This window comes from Sus scrofa, chromosome 5 (genome assembly GCF_000003025.6).
Source record: "Sus scrofa isolate TJ Tabasco breed Duroc chromosome 5, Sscrofa11.1, whole genome shotgun sequence".
NCBI lineage: Eukaryota > Metazoa > Chordata > Mammalia > Artiodactyla > Suidae > Sus > Sus scrofa.
In genome coordinates, this window is record NC_010447.5 from 58,098,597 (window position 1) to 58,119,065 (window position 20,469).

Genomic DNA, 20,469 nt, shown 5'->3' on the forward strand with positions numbered 1-20,469 from the left:
AATTCAAATGTAAATTTCTTTTTAAATTCCATAGTCTTTAACACCTATAAAACATTTTATACTAAAAATCCAGCAAAACCTTAAATCCAAATAACTAACAAGATTATTTTTATACCCACCTAGCCTCATTGTTAAGATTTCCAATTCCAAAAATTAATTGTATTCTGGACCCAAAGGTTTACTATGGTTAGCATTATAAAGTGTTTTGTTGTCTACTGCACTGAAGTGACTTAGTTTGATTCATCTAATGAAATTAAAATGTGATTCTTGATAACATGTATTAAGTGTTGTAAGTCCAATTACAATATTCTTTACTCTTTAACTGTCCTTGGCAGCAGGTTACAAAAAAGATATGAGCTCTCCTCTTCTGAAGAAATAAAACAAATGTGTAAATTATACAATAAATATTCATGTAAATTGAGGGAAAATTTTCCTATTTTACATGATTCTACAGTTCTTTAAACATAAAATTATAAAATAAAAATAGGAAATCTGTTATCAGAATTTTTTTTCTCAAATTCACTACCTACCAGATTTTCATAAACAAGTTTTAAAAATAAACCTCATTTTTTCTCCTTCAATTAGATATGAACCTTGTAATTTTTCAAACATACCCAAGAGGGAGCTTGCTGCAGCCATACTCTTAGTTTATATAATCTCCCCACAGGAAAAATAAATCAGCAGCTGCTTCAAGGCTTCAGTCCTGTGAGAGAACTGAAATTTACTGCCTGATTGGCTCAAAGCCGTAGTTGCCTAAAACCAATCAGACATCAGCATCACGAACCTTGCCTGGCAACAAGGGAAGCAGATGAGGGCAAGTGCTCCACCAAGAATCCAAACGGGTATGAAATTAAAGATGAATAATGAAGTTGACACATATTCCTAATATACCCTCCGATTCTTTGTTTCAGTAACAGGTCTAGGGTAGGGTTTTCCTGGTTAAATGAACAAGGATCTATACTACTGCTTTCCAAGAACCACATTACTAGCGAAACAACAGAAAATACCAGGATTGTCGGATCAAAACGCGCACACACACACAAACACTATATTAATTCAAAGTATGGATATTTGATGAAAGTAAACTTAAAAATAAAACTTTAGCAAAAACCTGCAAAATGTTAAGCAAAGCCATTTAAATGGACTTGACACTTCTATCTTTGACACAGTTACTCCAATTAAATTCATCCTGATAAATGACATTAGTATAACATTATTCTGAAAATGATTTTTATTTAAATTTGAGGTTTAGTTAAATGGCTTATAATAGTCAAGAGGCCTGACTAATAATGGCCTACTCTTAAATAATTACTTCATGCCGAAGATTTCTAGTCTCTTTACAAATGCAACTCTGCTACTAAATTCTTTAAGAACCCCATTCTCATTTGAGAACAGTGTGATTTTACTTTGCAGTCCTAAATTTTACTTGAGAATTCTGCAATAGTCCTGGAAATAAAACCATAAAAAATAATCAGTGTGTTGCACAATAATTGTTAATAATCTGTGTACTGTTCACTGCTCATTAATGAAGACTGGTGAAAACGCTGATGCAATGATTCATCCTCTTGATACTTAACTGCTCACATTTAGTATACAGACCTTCTAAATTTTTGTCTTAAATGCTGGCTATCTTATCATCTATGTCAATAATTATTTTTCTAAAACTTTAGTAAAACATAATTATTACTTTCACCATTTCTGTTAAAAACCCCACAAGGATTTTCATCTTGTTCCCAGAACTTCTTTCTCCCAATCACTGGCAATATTTCCATGAGCATCCAGAGCCCCTATAGGGCTTCAACTCTACCATGCTATGATTCTTTTCTCAACTGCATAAAAAACATTGTCAATAGCTATCCTACCATGTTTTAAAAAAAAAAAATTGATGAAATTTGTTCCTTATTCAAAAATTCAGAAGGTACTGAGTGTTCATAATATTTTGACACCTCAAATAACCCCTTCTGCCTGTCATCAACCTACTGGTATTAGCTGGGGTAACAAAATGTGTAATGGAACATCCCCTAACTGTTTAAAAATAGTCAGCAACGGGAGTTCCTGACATGGCGCAGAGGAAATGAATCTGACTAGGAACCATGGGGTTGCGGGTTCGATCCCTGGCCTCACTCAGTGGGTTAAGGATCCGGCGTTGCAGACGCAGCTCAGATCTGGCATTGTTGTGGCTGTGGTGTAGGCTGGCGGCTATAGTTCCAATTAGACCCCCAGCCTGGGAACTTCCATATGCCGCGGGTGCAGCCCTAAAAAGGACAAAAAGACAAAAAAAAAAAAAAACAAAACAAGAAAAATAGTCAGCAACGAAGGAAACAGGGAGTTTGCTTTACCAACAATTCCATGGACAAAACAGGAGCAAGTCATGCTCCTGAAATTGTGGTTATGCACACACATTAAACCAGAATGGTCACTATAGTCTAACTTGTTGCATTCACTGATATATCTTGAGAAATTCTAGGATAGTCTACATGGAAAAAAGTGCAAGATACCTTAAAATAATTTCTGAGTATATTTTGTGGATCATTCTGTTAGTTACATAGGCAGTCAAACTAATTGACTTGATACAACAAATGCAATTCTAAAATACATTTATCAGATTATACCCCTTTAGAAAATTAGCCATTTATCTATGAGGGTCCTACCTACTAGCTTGTCCCACTCACCAAACTCCACCACCACCTAAGCAGTAATGACTAAAGCTACAAAAGGTCATGTATTTTATTTCCTCAAGAATTTAAGAAATCACCTATCCAAATTTTTTCACACATCACTTGGATGAATTAAAACATCCAGAATGATTTAGGAGAAGTTAAAAGATGTAAATCCTTCAAATGCCAGGATATAGCTCTTACTTCTCTTTCTAATTGACCCAACCTAAGGAAAAATAGTAGAGGGCTTACTTTTTGTGTCAGTCAGCTTTCACTAGATAATGATGCAGTAAAAAAAAAAAAAAAAAAAAAAAAAAAAGGTTTTATTGGTTAATACCTAACATTCTCCTTCATTCTAGGTCATAGGCTGAAGGAAGAGCAAGCTCTCTCCCATTCCCCACAACTATAGTCTTGTGGCAGAAAGAAAAGAACACAATGGCAGAACAATATACAATGAGTTTTAATTTCTTTGACATAGTATTCACCACTTTCATTCACAGTAATTGGCTAAAGCCAAGTTAGACATTAATAGGGTAGAGAGTAAAATGCTCTCCTGGTGAAAGGCTTCATGCCACATGGTAAAAGGCAGGGATGTATAATTTTACCAGAGGAAAGAATAATAGTCTCCCATACCTTAAATAATTGTAAAATCTTAGCATAAAGGATTTCTAAACAAACAGGATCTACTCCATGTTCCAACATTAGCATAACAGTTGTCACAGGATAAATCACCCAAACTCTAGATTTCAGGTTGCTCAATTGTAAAACTGAGGAGGTTAGACCAAACACTTGCTAAGTTTGGTTCTAGCTCAAATTTTGTATTATTTTACTAATGTCTAGCTATACTGATGCTCTTATTATAATTAATTTTTTATTATGAAATCCAGTGAACATGCAGTAAAATATAAAAACTAACATGTGTACCCATCATCCAGATAAGAAATAAAAAACAAAGTCCTCTGCATAAAGCTACCAGATAGCATGCTCCTCCTTCCCCATCCCCAAGTCCTTTACATAAAGGTAAAAATAATCTTGAATTTGAGGTTAATTATTCCCAAGTATGCCTTATATATTTTCTTTATTATAAATTACCCTTTTTATTAACGAAACAACACCTTCAATGGGAGAAAAATGAACGGACAATCATGTCGGGGGCAATTATACAGCAGACACTATACCAAGGCATATTCTTTTCCCATTTATTTAAGTGGCAAGTTATACAAATCCAACTTTACATATGGTCTAAAGTAATACATCAATCACTGTGCTACTATCATTCATTCCACTGCACAGATAATTAACTTAGAAAGGTCAACCAGACACCCAATTCAGCATGAAGTTGTTTTCATTGCATATGTACCCTTCTTTTACCCTTTAAATTTCACAACCATGGAGTACTCTAATTTATTGAAATGTTAAGTGATAAACTATACAGTATTTTTCATAATTTTCTTCTCTTTGAAAATGGAAATGTCATTTAATTACTAAGGACCATCCACACAGTGAATGAGTTCCAACAGTATACTCTCAATTTCTCCAGTCTGCAAACTGGTTCATATATTAGCTACAACAGTATTAGAAAGAAGTTCTTAATCAAGTATCTTTTTAAAAGCAACTTTTCATTTAGTCATCTAAGCAAAAAATAATAACAGAACTCACTCAACAAGCCAGAAGGGAATTTCCTCAATCTGATAAAAGAGTATCTAAGGAAAACATACAACCAACAAAGATCTTAGGGAGAGAGCTTTCACCCTAAGATCAGGAGCAAGACAAAATGCCTGCTCTTAACACTTCTGTTCAGCACTGACTAGACATTCTAGCCAGGACAATGAGGCAAGAAAATGAAATAAAGTTCATGCATCTTGAAAAGAAAAAAGTAAAACTACCTTAATTTTCAGATGATAAAATCCTTTACATAGAAAATTCTAAGAAATCCACTAAAAAATTTATTAGAACTAGTGAGTTTACAAAGTTGCAAGATATAAGATCATATTAAAAAAATCTGTTATATTTGTATACACTTTCAATGAACAATTCAAGAACAAAATTAAGAAAACAATTCCATTTACAACCAGATCAAAAATAATAAATTTAACAAAAAGTACAAAACTTAATGCTATAAAAAAATTTATAAAACATGGTTGAAGAAATTTAAGACAACCTAAATAAAACGAAAGACACCACATACTCTTGAATCAAAAGGCTTAATACTAAAATGTCAATACTCTCAAATTGATCTACTGATTCAAGCAAAACCCTATCAAAATCCCAGCTATCTTCTCTGCAAAAATTGACAAGCTGATCTTAAAATACATGTGGAGGAGATCCCTTGTAGCTCAGTGGGCTAAAGCGTTGTCACTGCTGTGGCTGGGGTTCAATCTCCAGCCTGCAAGCTTCCACATGCCACGGGTGCAGCCAAAAAGAAAGAAAGAAAGAATTGTTTTAAAAACACATATGGAAAAAGAAAATACATATGGAAATGCAAGAAACCCTAAATAGCCAGAACAATCATGGGCAGAGGGGAGAGGAGGGGACAGTATAAGACTCATACTTCCCATTTTCAAAACTTACTACAAAGCTACAGTAATCTTTACAGTGTGTTACTACTATCAAAAGGATAGATATATATAGCACAATGGAATGGAAATGTCAGTCAGAAATAAACCCTCACATCTACGGTCAATTAATTTTCAACAAGGGTACCAGGACCACTCAATGAGGAACAGTGTTTTCAACAACAGTGTACGGACAACTGAACAGCCATGCAAAAGAATGAATTTGGATTGTTATGCCATACTATATACAAAAATTAACTCCAGGTGAATCAAAAACCCAAATTTAAGAGCTAAAATTTTTAAATCTGGAGTTCCCATCACGGCTCAGTGGTAACGAATCCAACTAGGAACCATAAGGTTGCAGGTTCGATTCTTGGCCTTGCTCAGTGGGTTAAGGATCCAGCGTTGCCGTGAGCTGTGGTGTAGGTTGCAGACAAGGCTCGGATCTGGCATTGCTGTGGCTGTGGTGTTGGCCGGCAGCTGTAGCTCCTATTGAACCCCTAGCCTGGGAACCTCCATGTGCCATGAATGTGGCCCTAAAAAGCAAAATAAAATAGAATTTCTAAATCTGAAAAGAAAACACAGATATAAATCTATATGACATTAGAATAGCCAATGTTTTTTTACATATTAACCAAGAGAACAAGCAGCAAAAGGGAGAAGAAAAACAGATCAATTGGACTTCATAAAAATCAAAAACTTTTGGAGTTCCTGTCATGGCTCAGCAGTAACTAACCTAAGGATCCATAAGGACTCAGGTTTGATCCCTGACCTGGCTCAGCGGGTTAAGGAACTGGCGTTACAGATACAGGTCGGATCCTGCAATGCTGTGGCTGTGGCATTGGCCAGCCCCTGCAGCTCCAATTTGACTCCTAGCCTGGGAACTTCCATATGCTTCAGGCGTGGCCCTAAAAAGACCAAAAAAAAAAAAAAAAAAAATTCAAGATTAAAAACTTTTGTGCTGCAAAGGACACTAAGACAGTGAAAAGATTAACTCATACAATGGGCAGAAATGTTTGCAAGTAATGTACCTGACAAGAGACTTGTATCTACTAAAACATATAAAAAATATTATCACTCAGTAACAAGAAAACAACCCAATTTTAAAATGAGCAAAGGGCTTGAATAGATATTTCTCCAAAGATAAGCCAATAAGCAAAAAACATGAAAAGATGCTCAACATAATTAGTCATCAGAGAAATACAAATCAAAGCCATGATGATGTTACACTTCACATATACCAGGATGGCTACAATAAAAAAGACAGAAAATAACAAGTGTCAGCAAAAGATACAGAGCAACTGGAATTCACATATAATGCTGGTGGGACTGTAAAATGTGTTTTGGAATAGTCTGGTAGTTCTTCAACATAGTATTGCCATAAAAGCTGGCAATTCTACTCCTAGGTATATATACCTCAAAGAAATAAAAACATGTTCCTGCAAACATCTGTACACAAATGCTCATAGAAGCGCTATTCACCATAACCCAAAAGTATCTAAGAATAATAGCCAAAATAACTGAGATATCTAGCAATGATAAATAAAATGTGGTATATTCATTAAAATGGAGCATTATTTGACCATAAAGAGGAATGAAGTACTCATAAGTGTCACATCATGGATGAACTTTGAAAACATGCTAAGTGACAGAAGCCCATCATAAAAGGTCACATAGTGAATAATTCCATCTATATGAAACATCCAGAATAGACAAATCTACACAGAAAGAAAGCATACTAGTGGTTGCCTAGGGTGGGAGTTTGGGGAGGAAATAAAGAGTAGCTGCTAAAGGTGCAAGACTTCTTTATAATGTAATAAAAATGTTCTAAAATTGTGATGGTTGCACAACTACATGAATATTTTAAAAACACTGAGTTGTATAGTTTAAGCCAGTGAATTGTATGATATGAGAATTAAATCTCTAAAAACCTGTTATTTTAAAAAACAGCAGAACCAGAGTTGAATACTTTGTTTTTCATTTGTTTTTAACCTAAACTCCCTTTACTGGGTCACATTTTCAACTTAGACAAAACAATTATACCGAAAGAACTGAGTACTGGTTCCTACTTTAGGGAATCACATTTCTAGGTCAACAAGTATACTCGTTATACTAATGATAAAAGGCAATGCACAGAAAATAAAAGCAATCTTGTTTCCATGTGTTCATCATAAATAAGCCAATTACTCTTTTCCCCTGTCCTAAATAGGGCATAATTCTATAGCATGCTTATCTCACAGGATGGTAGTAATGGGTAAAGATACTCATAGAAGCTAAAAGAACAAATTTTATAAACAAAAAAATAGTACTGAGCATGATGCAAATGAACACTCCATGTACATATGTGAACAAAGTCTTCTACACATACAAAATGCAATTAACTATCTTTACCAAAAGGACCTGGAAGTCTTAAATCAAACAAAAGAATTCTCCTTTATTAAAACTCACACTATAACCAAAGGCCTTACATGTAATCAATGATAGACTTGTTTTTATTTCTTTTTTCTTTTTAGTACCACACCTGCAAGATATGGAAGTTCCCAGGCTAGGGGTCGAATGGGAGCTACAGATGCTGGCCTAGGCCACAGCCACAGCAACACCAGATCTGAGCCGCAGACCTACACCATGGCTTGCAGCAACACCAGATCCTTAACCCACTGAGTGAAGTTAGATATTAAATCCGCATTGTCATGGACACCATGTTGGGTCCTTAACCCACCTAGCCACAATAGGAACTCTGATAAACTTGTTTTTAAGTGAGGTATACTTACTGAACTTCCTGGATTTATAGAGGCTTTGTCACATTTTATCAATACTGTCTTTATTCATGATGTGTCTTATCACCATTCACTGTATTTATCAGTACTTTACATGTTTCTTTCTAGAAATAATTATTAAAGGAAGTGGTGGGGGTGGGGTGAAATAGCTGAAGGAGATCAAGCCGTATAAACTACCAGTTATAAAATAAGTTAATATTGTGATAATTTTATATGGTATGTAACCTATAATAATATTGAGTTATATATTTTACATCTGAAACTCATATAAAATTGTAGGTCAACTGCAACTTTAATTTAAAAAAAGAAATAATTACTACAGATGGACTGTAACAACTACACTTATGTTTGTTTAATGAACACTCTGGCATGTCACATCATATATCTAGCAAAAGATTAACACATTTTAAGTGCCCAAGCTTCGTTGTCAGAAAACATCTTAAAATATGCTGGTATCATTATGATGTGCTTCAGAGATCATTTAACAAAAGAATGAAAAATATTGAGCTGCACAGTGTCTCTACTCTACAGCAGTATACACATAATAAATATTGACTAAAAGAATGAGCTACATACACACAACTAACATCTAAAATAATTCTTAAGTGAAAAAACTAAATTATTCTTTTAGAAAGCAAAGGTAGTAATCTAGAATATCTCTGACAGAATTGTAAACTAACATGCTGACATGTTCACATACAGCAGGTTTACATACAGAGGCCAACTCTTCTTTGAAGTGTGGATGCTTATATAATAACAAAAAGTAACATATACCCAATTACACATAACGCTGCCTCCGACAGGGTGCAGTACATACCACCACTAAAATTAATCAAATCTGACATGAGAGGCATTTTTCAAAGCTTATAAAACTTGTTTAGTTTCATTTCACATTTCAAAAAATAAAATATGATTTTGAAAGAAATCTTTTACTGATTACTATTTAATGATGAAAATTCTCTTTAAAATAACAAACATACCCCAAAGGAAAACCCCTGCAGCCATCTTATCAGTTCTCTCACTGCAACAGAAACTGAAATACAATTTGCATAGTCACTGTGGTTGGCTAAAGAAAGCAGGTTCATATAACCAATCAGAAGGCTAGAAATTGGGCAACCATAGGGGAGAAATTTTTAATCTGCCTGGCAACAGCCTAAAAATAGAAACAATATGCTAGTATGAATCCCAGAATAGATGTGAATATAAGAGGAAAACCACCAGCAAAAACACTTTATGTGCCTTGCATTTCATCATCTAAAATATTAACTCGGAATTTTTTTTTACTAAGTGGCAATTAAAGAAAAATGAATCCTAAGCTAAATAAATGGGCCACTTTCAAATTATATGCTACTATCCATATTATTTCACTTATATATGTATATAACTGTATGTTATGTATGTACATATATATTTACTTTTTTTTTCAGAAGAACAGTTAGGCACTTTAAATCATAGTTCTAATATCTCTAAATCTCTAAAATCTCTCAAAATCTGAATAGCACTGTATTTTTTCCTACACTTTTCCCCTGCAATCATTTGGGAATCTTACTTAAGGATAAAAGACTATTTATTGTGTATTAAAAATACAAAGATTAAAAAATTTATCAATGCTGATCTTTAAACTGGGTAGGGACTATGTCTTCTTTATTTTTGACACAAACTTGTTCTAATATACAGCAGCGTCTGCCACACATTAGGTATTCAACAACTGTTTTCTCAGTAAAATTAAAATAATTCCTGTCAAGGAGGAAAATAAATCATCTTACTGTTCATGTCAAGTAAAAGTTAAACATATAAATATATAATCTATAAAATACTGTCATTTTTGGTTTTCCAATTTTGTCTAAAGTGGGATAATATTTAAGTTGACAATACTTGACTTTTATTCTGTTACCCAGATAAAAGAATGTATTTCATTGTTCTAACTTCCTAACCTAATTATGCATGTTTCCTTGTACATTACAAATTTACTCCAGAGAAAGTTTAATTCCTAAACGTGGTAAACAATCCAAAGTCTAATAGAGTAACTATAAGATTATGGGCTAGTGAGGAATGATAAAATTAATAATTTCTTAAAAAGGAAAATAAAAAGAAAAGAGAGAAGGAAAAAACTTTTTAATTTCAAGAATTTAAATTATAGCTGCTGAAATGAAAGGCAGGTTAGACAGTCAAATCATATTAAACCAAAAGCTAATAAACAAAGTTCATGTTCTATGCATATCTGACATCAAACCCTCCATCAACATGTTTTAATGAAGTCGTAATTTTAAAATGTTTTCTTTGGCCACAAAATGAATTCATGTATTTGACACTAAGAAAGTCTAAAAACTTAATTATGAAAATTATGTGTAAAGGACTAATTTTAATAAAGCTTAGAAACGATGTCTTTAAAACATAAGAAAACACAGAACAGTTTTAAAGTGACAAAAAAAGAGCTCGAGGGAAGGAAGAAAAATCAAATGGGCACTCATATGAGTAATATATACTTTTAATCTTGATATTTTAAGGATAGCTACATTTTAAAACTAAATTTAGAAGTTCCCATAGTGGCTCAGTGGAAACGAATCTGACTAGTATCCATGAGGATGCAGGTTTGATCCCTGGCCTTGCTCAGTGGGTTAAGGATCCCGTGTTGCCTGAGCAGTGGTGTAGGTCACAGTTGCGACTCCAATCCCAAATTGCTATGGCTGTGGTTGTAGGCTGGCAGCTGCAGCTCTGATTCGACCCCTAGCCTGGGAACCTCCTCATGCCATGCGTGCAGCCCTAAAAAGAAAATAAATAAATAATAAATAAAATTAAGATTAACCAAGCCTTTAAACCCATAAATACTATTATTTTAAACACTGCTCTGAATGAAAAGTAACTTAGCTTATTGTCTTATTTTTCTCAACACTGTCTTCAAATGCGACAAGGATATCCAAATCTAACTACAATTGTAATCACATCTTTAAGATAATTTAAATTTTTTTACGTGCTTAGATCTATTTACTTATCTGAGCAAATAAACTATGACCCTCATCACAAAGGAAAGCCATATAAATTAACCTATGAGTTACAATTAGTGGGGGAGAATATAACAAATGAATCAAAATCGGATATAACAAGGCACTACAAGTATGAAAAAGTATTTTATAATTCCAGACATTTAAGTCAAGTATCACTTTATATATACATCTATTCATCTATTCATATTTTCTTAGGTACTACTTAAAGCAGTTATTAATACTTTGTAGTTTTACTTATGCTGGCCAGTTTTATCTCAAGACAACAGAAAAAGCATGATGTTTGCAGAATATTATTCAAAGCAGTCAAACATTTTATGACACACCAATGGAAATTTTGAGGAGACTGAATAATCAAAGTCACCTTAGTGTAAAAAACTAGTACAGTAACTAAAAATGCTCTGGAGAAGTTTAGATAGTTTCAGAAACGTCACCCCCCATCTTTCCATTCTCTTCTCCATCTCTGGACCCTCCTCTCCACAGGAGTTCAAAATGTCAGCTGGGAGCCAGATGTTCTATGGCCCCATGTTTACAGAAGTCTAACTTTAATAACAAACATACCTAAAATAAAGGAACAATCCTAATCTTATTTCCTATCCCAGAGAAAACTAACATTCTTCTTTGTACCTATAATTTTCTCTTCTGTAGCAAAAGCAATACTGCTAATATGTTATCCTCCTTGTAGAACTAATTAAATTACATTTACCACAACTTTTAGCACTAAACTTATTTGCAATTCTCTATCTCTCTTCAGCTAGAATATAAGAAAAAAGTTATGCTTTTGATAACAAGATCTCTCCTGGGCATAGAGAATGGACCAGCACTCCTCCAGGAGCAAAAAAAAAAAAAAAGAAAAATTACATTCTTATTCTTAAATTTTCTGCCAGACAATGTATAAGAATATAATCTACTTGTTTCTAGCAAATGTGCCTAAAGATCTTAGTTTCACAGGTTGGGGTGTCAGAAGCTATTATCAAAAGTTTGTAATGTATTTTAAGAAAATATAGTTTCTTTATCTGAAACAAAGAATTATCATTTTGTTCCATCTTTCAGAACCTAAAAAAAAAAACACACATCTGACAAAAAAACACTATACTTTGGAAACTATTTTGTTGTTGTTGTTCTTTTTTTAGGGCTTTACCCTCGGCATATGGAGGTTCCCAGGTTAGGGGTGGAAGTGGAGCTATAGCCACTGGTCTACACCACACAGCCACAGCAACGCCAGATCCGAGCCGTGTCTGTGACCTACACCACAGGTCACGGCAATACCAGATCCTTAACTCACTGAGCAAGGCCAGGGTTCGAACCTGCGTCCTCCTGGATATCAGTCAGATTTGTCTCCACTGAGCCACTATGGGAACTCCTACTTCGGAAACTCTAAAGCTCTCCTACTAACCATCAAACCAAATGAGCTAATGTTTTCCACCCATTCAATGAACATACTGACTGATAATCACAAGTATACTAAGATCTTATGTTCTATTTTCATAGGAATCTTTTTTCATATCAATAGCTCTTGTTACTGAATTGACTTGTACATTTTTACTTTAAATTACAATTACAGAATACAATTAAATTTTGTGTAAACTGATGAAATATGAGTGCAAAAAAAAAAAGAGCTGCTAGATCTACATCTAAGAGATGATGCAGAAAATACAGATTGGAGAGGTTTGACTTAGATAAATTATTTAACATCTTTAGGTCTAAAGTTTTCCATCTGGAATAAATGGAAAATAAATTAGAAGACCTAAGAGGATCCTTAAGTTTTGATTCTCAGATATTTTAATAAATTACACTCCTAAAATGCAATGCTCTACTGAGGGATGGTAACGACAGATTGGTATATTCACGTATATATCAAATGCCTAAGTGGACACTATTATAGGTCAATTTTTAAGACACAAAAGAGACAATGTGATTAAAAGGATAAAAGTATAGCCTAAGATCAAAGTGTTACTGTATGTAGATTTTAACAAAAATATGGAAAAGAAATATAGGCAATAATACAATATGCAGAAATCTTTATACATAAATGACCATGAAAATTGGAATAAGTACTTTATTTTCCACTAACGGCCCACTTTCCAATATAAACTATTTAATCCTAGTAATCAAAAACATGCTTTCATGTGTGTAATTACAAACAAGATCCCTACAGAGTCCTTACTGTCTTCCTGATAGGGTTAGTACTCCCAATTTTTATAAGCCATATTTCTGAAAACTGACTCTGCATAAAGAGTAACTCGAATACAAATGGGAGAGGAAAAATAGAGCATGCCTCTCCTTCCAGTCTCAATTTCAATTGCACTTCTGCTCATAACCCTATTTATAATTCAGTTATATCCACAAGACTTCACAAGTAGTTGCTAAGCAACAGCAACATGCCAAGTTCAGGGGTATTGGAAATCTGGCTCTCTACATTAAAATATTTAACTGAGCCTAGAGCCTCCAAAATTTAAAAAAGAAGAAAATGAAAGAAAGGGAAAAGAAAGTGGCTGGGGGAGCTCAAAGAAATACAATGACAAAATGCAATAAGCCACCAATCTCTTTTTAAGGGTTCACAAATTCAGACCAAAGACTTACTTTGGTATTTTCGAATACTTATATTTTTCCTCTAATTTTTAAATCATCCTTTAAAAGCTGAAATGAAGACTTTGAAGCTGTTCTACTGGAGAACATGAGCAATTCTACTGGAGAACAAGAGACATGTGATTAGCTACCTCATTGTTAATGGCATAACAGCTAACTCAGTAATATACTATGCAAAGAATAGGCACTAGGGACACCAGGAGAAAAGTCTGTGGGAAATAACTGAAACTTACTATGTTGGATCTTTAAGGGCAGGAGATAAAAAATTGAACATTTTCATCAAAGTCCTCTATCCCTGTAGACTTGGTTAACTATCATAACTACCAAATGAAAAAATGTTTATCCCAAACTGTGTTTTTCCATTCTAAACACCTCTAATAATTAAAAAATTAACATTCAGAAAAGTATTAACAATCTAAATGGTTATAAAAGTTGTCATTTTTCAACAGAAACTGAAGAGGCACTCAGTATGTTTTAAAACTCGTTCACTGATAAAAAGTAAAAATTAAGAACATAAAGATTGCTCTTTTGGAGTTCCTGTTGTGGCACAGTGGAAACAAATCAGACTAGTATCCATGAGGATGCAGGTTTGATCCCTGGCCTTGCTCAGTGGGTTGGGGATCCAGCACTGCCGTGAGCTGTCTCAGATGTGGTTCGGATCTCGTGTTGCTGTGGCTGTGGCGTAGGCTGGCAGCTGTAGCTCCAATTCAACCCCTAGCCTGGGAACTTCCACATGCTGCAAGTGTGGCCCTAAAAAGCAAAAATTAAATTAAACTAAAAAATAGAAAAAAACGATTGCTCTTTTACCTAATAACAGCTACTTCAAACCATTAAGAAACTTTATATTTAGTAGTAAAATCGTTAGCACAAGTCCGTGTGCCCGACACACAGTGAGGCCAAACAAACCAAAACATCAGGGTTTGGTGCAGAGAAAGGCAAAATAAGGGAGGAGCATGGTTGGTTGTTGCAAACTCCTTGGCGCAGAAATCTTTCCTTCTTGCAGCTATCCAAGAGGTAGGTCATGATGTTCCTATAAACCTCTAACAAGATACATGTTACACATCAGAGAGGAGCTAAAGCAGAAGATGGGGGAAGGGCCTCCCCTTCTCCAAAGGGTCCTGCTTGGTTAGGATCCCCACCCACTTTTCTTTGATATTTCTTAATCTTGAGGAGAACAAGTGTTGGACAAGAAAACAAATAAAAGTTCAGATAAAGAGGTTTAATCATAAACTTGAAAGAGTTATCCACAGGATTCTGCTCAGTTTTACCAACAGACACTCACTGCTTTGAGAGTTGCTGGTGGCACCTGAGTCTGACACAACTACTCCATTTTTACTTCCAAATGCATTTCTCACTTCAATGACCTAAGTAGATGTCACCATTAATAATTTTAGTCACTTTTCCTAGACATAAAAAGATGCAACAATTTGGATGCATAAAATCTGAAAATATCTATCTGAAGGCCTGTTCTGTCAGTTTTTTCACAGAGCACAGAATGCCTCATCCGTAATGTCCGCCCTGTATTCCTTTCAAGAGATGTTTAACTCCAGCAACGGCAGTGGCTACTGACCTAATCCTTGTAGAAGCAGATGACAAGTGCCAATTTTTAGCTGGCAGGGCCCCTTCAGTGTCATAAATTTGACCATGGTTTGGGGGACATTCCATGACCATTTCATTCCACAGTGCTAGGAATGCTCATTCCGAGGTCTGGCAAAGATGTCACTGATAGACTACTCAGTGTGCTATTACTAGACTAAGTCTTATTTAACAGTAACCAAATTTCTCTGGCCCACCCATCTTACGAATCTCTTATGATCCAGGAAAATATTCCCTCTGTTGCTTCTTCCCACATTCCCAGTTAAATAATTACAATCATGGATCTCATATGGAATATGCATTATCAGAGGCTCAGCCAAACATTTGTTAATGTAAGAAACAACAATCTTGTAAAACAGACAATTTAAGTTATAAGTTGTTACAAATATCTCCTGGTTTCAGAGAGGATGTTTTAATTTCTTCTTTCCTGCAGCCATTCACGGCTGGGCTAGGTCTGGATGTTCCCTGTGAGCTAAACAAAGTTATTTTAGTTTATCAACCATTGGGGCGAATTCCCTGAGATGGGCCATTATATATACTACAAGCTATACAAAGCTTAAACTAAAAGAAACAGATCTAATATGGAGTCAGATTTGTTATTCCCTACTACAGTTCCCCACTGTCAATGCCCATTCCACAATCTTTTGGGAAGACTTCCTGCTGAACTGGGGCTATGAGGGGTGACTGTGGAACAGAATTGGTTAGGCTTGGGCTAGGAATATTTCTTAGAATCTTTGGTAAATAGCACAATTCTCTTTCCTTCTTTATCTACAATTATTTGAACCTGACTTAGCTCTGTTGTCGTCTACTTTGTAATTAAACTTAGGCGTTTGGTTCCAGTTTCATACTTACTAATTTTCTAACTGTGTCATAACTACAGTAGGTTCCCATGCTGTCCTACTGGACAAGATTAAAGAAGTAGGTTGACTCACCCTTCTCCTCCAGCTACAACCAGCTACAACGAAGGAATTATCTGGAAGGTGGGCCTTAAACAGTATATGCAGACCTCAATTAACAGAATCAGAATTTGATATCCACTGAAATGATCTCTTTCTCTCTAAAAAAAAAATACCCTCGTTTTAAAATCAAATACAGCCAAATTAAGATTAGTTTGTTTTCAAAATGAGCCCAATTAATTGATCATAATTTAAGTTGTTCCTTTAAATTACTTGTGCTGGAATTTTTCCATAAGGAGTCTCACACTGAAATTGTAAGAAGCCTCTCAGAGCCAGGATAACCACGCCAAGGAACTGTCAGATTTAAACTTACAGGTTTGGGTGAATTCCTCCCTTTTATTGAGGTCTGCAAAATACCTTGAGTTTTTTGTTGGGTGGGGGCGGTTTGCACCTATTAGAAGGTGGCCTTCCTAATTTATCTAAAAAAGCTGTTGGGAATCTAAGAGTTTTCAATCTCTGGAGAGGTTAGGTAGAGAGAGAGGACAAACATGTCAACACTGCCCAAAAAGGCATAATCCACCAGACTGCTAGCCCAAGGGGAAAGATTTCCCCACATCTAGAAAAATACACAGATCAAAGCCAGTAACATCTCAGGGAAAACCAAAAAATCATCACCACACTCATCCGTTTACTCAGCCTTACATAATCAACCTCTCTTCGTAGAAGTTCTATGAAATCAGAGTTTTCTTCAGACTTTCAAAATATCTTACCTAGTTTAGCAGCATGACTTCAAAGCTATCAGAAACCTGTTTTTGAAAAAGATCCTTCTTGATAATATGGCAGTTTTGCAAAGTATCAGCTTAACTGTCTATTAAAGACATTAAAAAAACAAGATTAAAGATCTGATCACAATGCTTCTTGACAAAGCTTATCCAAGTTGCTATAACACACAATATTTTAAAATATGTGAAATTATAACACTGATACCAGGACATATCCAAATTTCAGAAACCTTATACAATTTCTAGGATGTCTATATTAATATAACCTTAGGAAGCTTATCACTCATTTGACAATATTTTCTGTGTAATTTAACATACCAAACAATCCTAGTTAAATACATTTTTTTTTTTTCTGAGATGCCTCAGGCACCTGCTGAAATCCCAAAATTAGCTGAAATCAAAAGGACTTAAATCAGAATTTGATAGAAAGTTTGTGAAGAATATCAGTTTTAAAAACATTTGGTCAGATAGAATCATAGGTCACTGTGAATACTTAAATACAGATCACTCAAAGGCAATAAAAATAAAGTTCACAAACTATTATTAAGAGCAACATTCTAAGTAAACTTGTTCTCTTAGCAGAGAGGAACCAAATCTAGTCCTGACCAGTCTACTTTTAATAACAAAACCCATTTACCTAATTAAGCTTAATCTAATCTCAGCCTGACATACATAAAACTCCTTTTCTGCTCAAAACATATATGCCATTTTCCTACAATATAGTAGAATGTTTCCCTTATTATCTTTATTAGCTTTAATTACATATTTAGATTAAAAACTCTCAAAAACCTTAATTTTCTGGTGAAAACCAAGAAGCAAATAATTGTTACCAAACTCTGGAGAGATTACTTCAGACATTTTTAAAACATAATTATTCCTAAAGAGTTTACCTAAAAGTTTTTATCTCATTTGTTTTTAACTTTTGGTATTTCATCATACCAAGTTATTTTTTGTATTTTGTATTTTGTATTTTGTATTTTATATTTTGTATTTTGGTATTTCATCATACCAAGTTATTTTTCTTGTTGACAAACTGGTAACAGATATAACAAGATTTTTTACTTCTATTACACCTAGGTGAAATCATCAAGCCAACTCTCTCTAAACTGCAGATGCAAAAAGAACCAGTTTTGGAATTTCAAGAGTTTCATATTAACCAATTTTCTCCAGGGTCTAAAGAATGTAGTGGCCATGCAGTGTTGAAAAAATCTTTTTCTCTCCTTCTGGAAGCATACTAAAGATCTCCCAGTGCTGCAAAACATATACTAGGGGGACTATCAAATGGAATAAAGCTTTGATTATCATGGCAGGTGTTATCAAATATCAAACAAACAAACATAATCTAGCATAATCTCTCAGGATCACAGTCCCCTAGCACCAAAAAGGGAGATTCCCATCCATTGCAATGGGAAAATCCCAACCAACACTCCACCACAGGTGAAACCCAAGGCAATAACGAAAGGTAACTGGTGTCATCACACACAAGCCCCATTACCAAAGATGTCTCAACTGACAAATGCAAGTACAATGCACACATACACAGTCAACAAAGAATCAGACAACGGGTAGCCTAGAAATTCCACTTCCATTCCCAGACGGAGGCCCCCAGGGCAACCTGGCTCCCTAAGAGAATGGACCACAAGTGGCTCAACCCAAAACAATACACACAAAACACAAACATCAAAGAAGCTATGGTCACACAGAAAATCAGAAGAGGTGTAGTCTAAAATTCCACCCCCACTCCCAAATGGAGGAAACCTCCAGATCAGCCCAGCTTTCAAAGGAAAATGGGCCCAGGGTGGCTTCCTTCCCATAAAGGAAGCAGCCCAAACAGATGGAGACAATTCCCAGCTAGTACAAACTGCAGCGACTTAACCCCAGTGCTACTGAATGTGGACCACAGCTCTGAACATTTCTTGGCTCCAAACAACCTCATGCCATGGGCAGCTGGCGCCTGTCAGGATCTATCCCTTCAAGACCCCTGAAGTGAAGTGGGCTCAGGCACCTGCTGAGGGGTCAGAGAAGGGGCTGTGCCTGGCTGGGGTCAACCCACCACGGGTACCAACTTCTGGCTGGCTTGCCAAAACTGTTAGAGCAAGTCCATGTGCCTGACTCACAGTGGGCCAAATAAACCAAACATCAGAGTTTGGGGCAGAGAAAGGTTTATTGCATGGCCATGCAAGGAGACGGGTGGATCATGCCCCAAAAATATCCTGAACTCCCCAAACAAAAATTGCAAAGGATATTTAAAGACAAGTTGAGAGAGGGGCTTGGCTGATTGTTGAAAGTTTCTTGGTGCAGAAATCCTGTTCTTGTAGCTATCCAAAGAGGTAAGGTCACCATATTCCTATAAACCTCTGAGAAGATACATATTATACTTCAGAGAGGAGCTAAAGCAGAGGATATGGGGGAAGGTTCTGCCCCATTACAAAACACCACAGGCATTTCCATTAAAGGCAAAAACAAAAAGATAACAGTATAATCAATACTATTCTAGAAATCCTGACCAAAGCAGTAACACCTCAAACACAGGAGATATAAAGAAGAAAACAGTTAATTCAGAATAACAAGAAAAAGGTACCTAGAGATATTTACATGAAAAAATTCACAGATCTATGGAAACACGTGAAATATCAGAACTATGTTGGGTATATGACTCACTGTAGAAAAAATATCAAATTCAAAGGCACAGAAAGTACTACCAGTAACCACAAATTTTGAGAAATACTTGAAAGGTAAAATGTATAGTGATATGAGATTAGTACCCAGAATAAAAAAGATTATCTATTAGCAAATAAAAAGGACAAAAAGTTCAAAAGAAAAAAATTAAAAAGCAATTCACAAAACAAATATAAGAAAAAATGTTCAACTTCACTAATAATCAGGGAAAGACAGAAAAATATGTTTTTATACATCTTACTGGCAACTATTTATTGTTAGCAATAATGCAGTTATGAGTAGCATCATACACTGCTGGTAGAAGACTTCATTGTCATAATCATTTTTACGAGCAAATAAGCAGGAACTGTGTGCATCACTTTGACACACAAAGACACACTGACATCTGAAGATACACTAATAATATATTTTAAATGGTAATGTATCAGGATATCTACTGTGCACTGTATGTAACAGCAAAAAAAAAAAAGCAAACAAATTTAACATCCATCACTAAGAGTTAAAAAACAAAAAATACTGGAGAATCCACACTAAAGAATAAAAAACACTAATAGAAATTGAATGCAAAAACAAAAAATTTTGAATGCAGTAAATCTCCTTTATGGCTGTGAATATTAAGTTTACCACAAGCAGCTACAGAACTCATTGTATGTACAGTACAAACACTGGGGCCAGACATACCACTTTGTATATTGGTACTATCATTTCCTTGTTACCTGCCCAAGATACTCATCCTCTCCTTGCTTCAGTATCTTTGTCTATGAAACAGAGACTATAATAATACCTGCCCTCATAAAAATGTTATGAGGAGCAAATGATAATGTAATCTAGAGAAGGTTCCTAGATATATAAGTAGTTAATAAATGTTCCTCGTTTTTAGGCAATTGTTTTAAAAAGCAAAATAATATATTCCTAAGCATTTATATGTGCAGGTAA

General features: G+C 35.0%; 1 protein-coding gene across 7 annotated transcripts in view; it reads right to left on the bottom strand.

Moving 5' to 3' along the window:
- The window catches only part of ATF7IP (activating transcription factor 7 interacting protein), a 127,247-nt gene that overhangs the window by 75,863 nt on the left and 30,915 nt on the right, over positions 1–20,469 (bottom strand). The window contains exon 1 of one of the 7 annotated variants that reach the window (XM_005664061.3): positions 8,970–10,592. The exons of 5 other annotated variants lie outside the window; for them this stretch is intronic. The gene's annotated coding sequence lies outside the window, so the exon portion shown is untranslated. Of the gene's footprint in view, positions 1–614; positions 2,132–8,969; positions 10,593–20,469 lie in introns of those variants that run through there. One more of the 7 variants, XM_021092313.1, reaches the window with a different exon arrangement.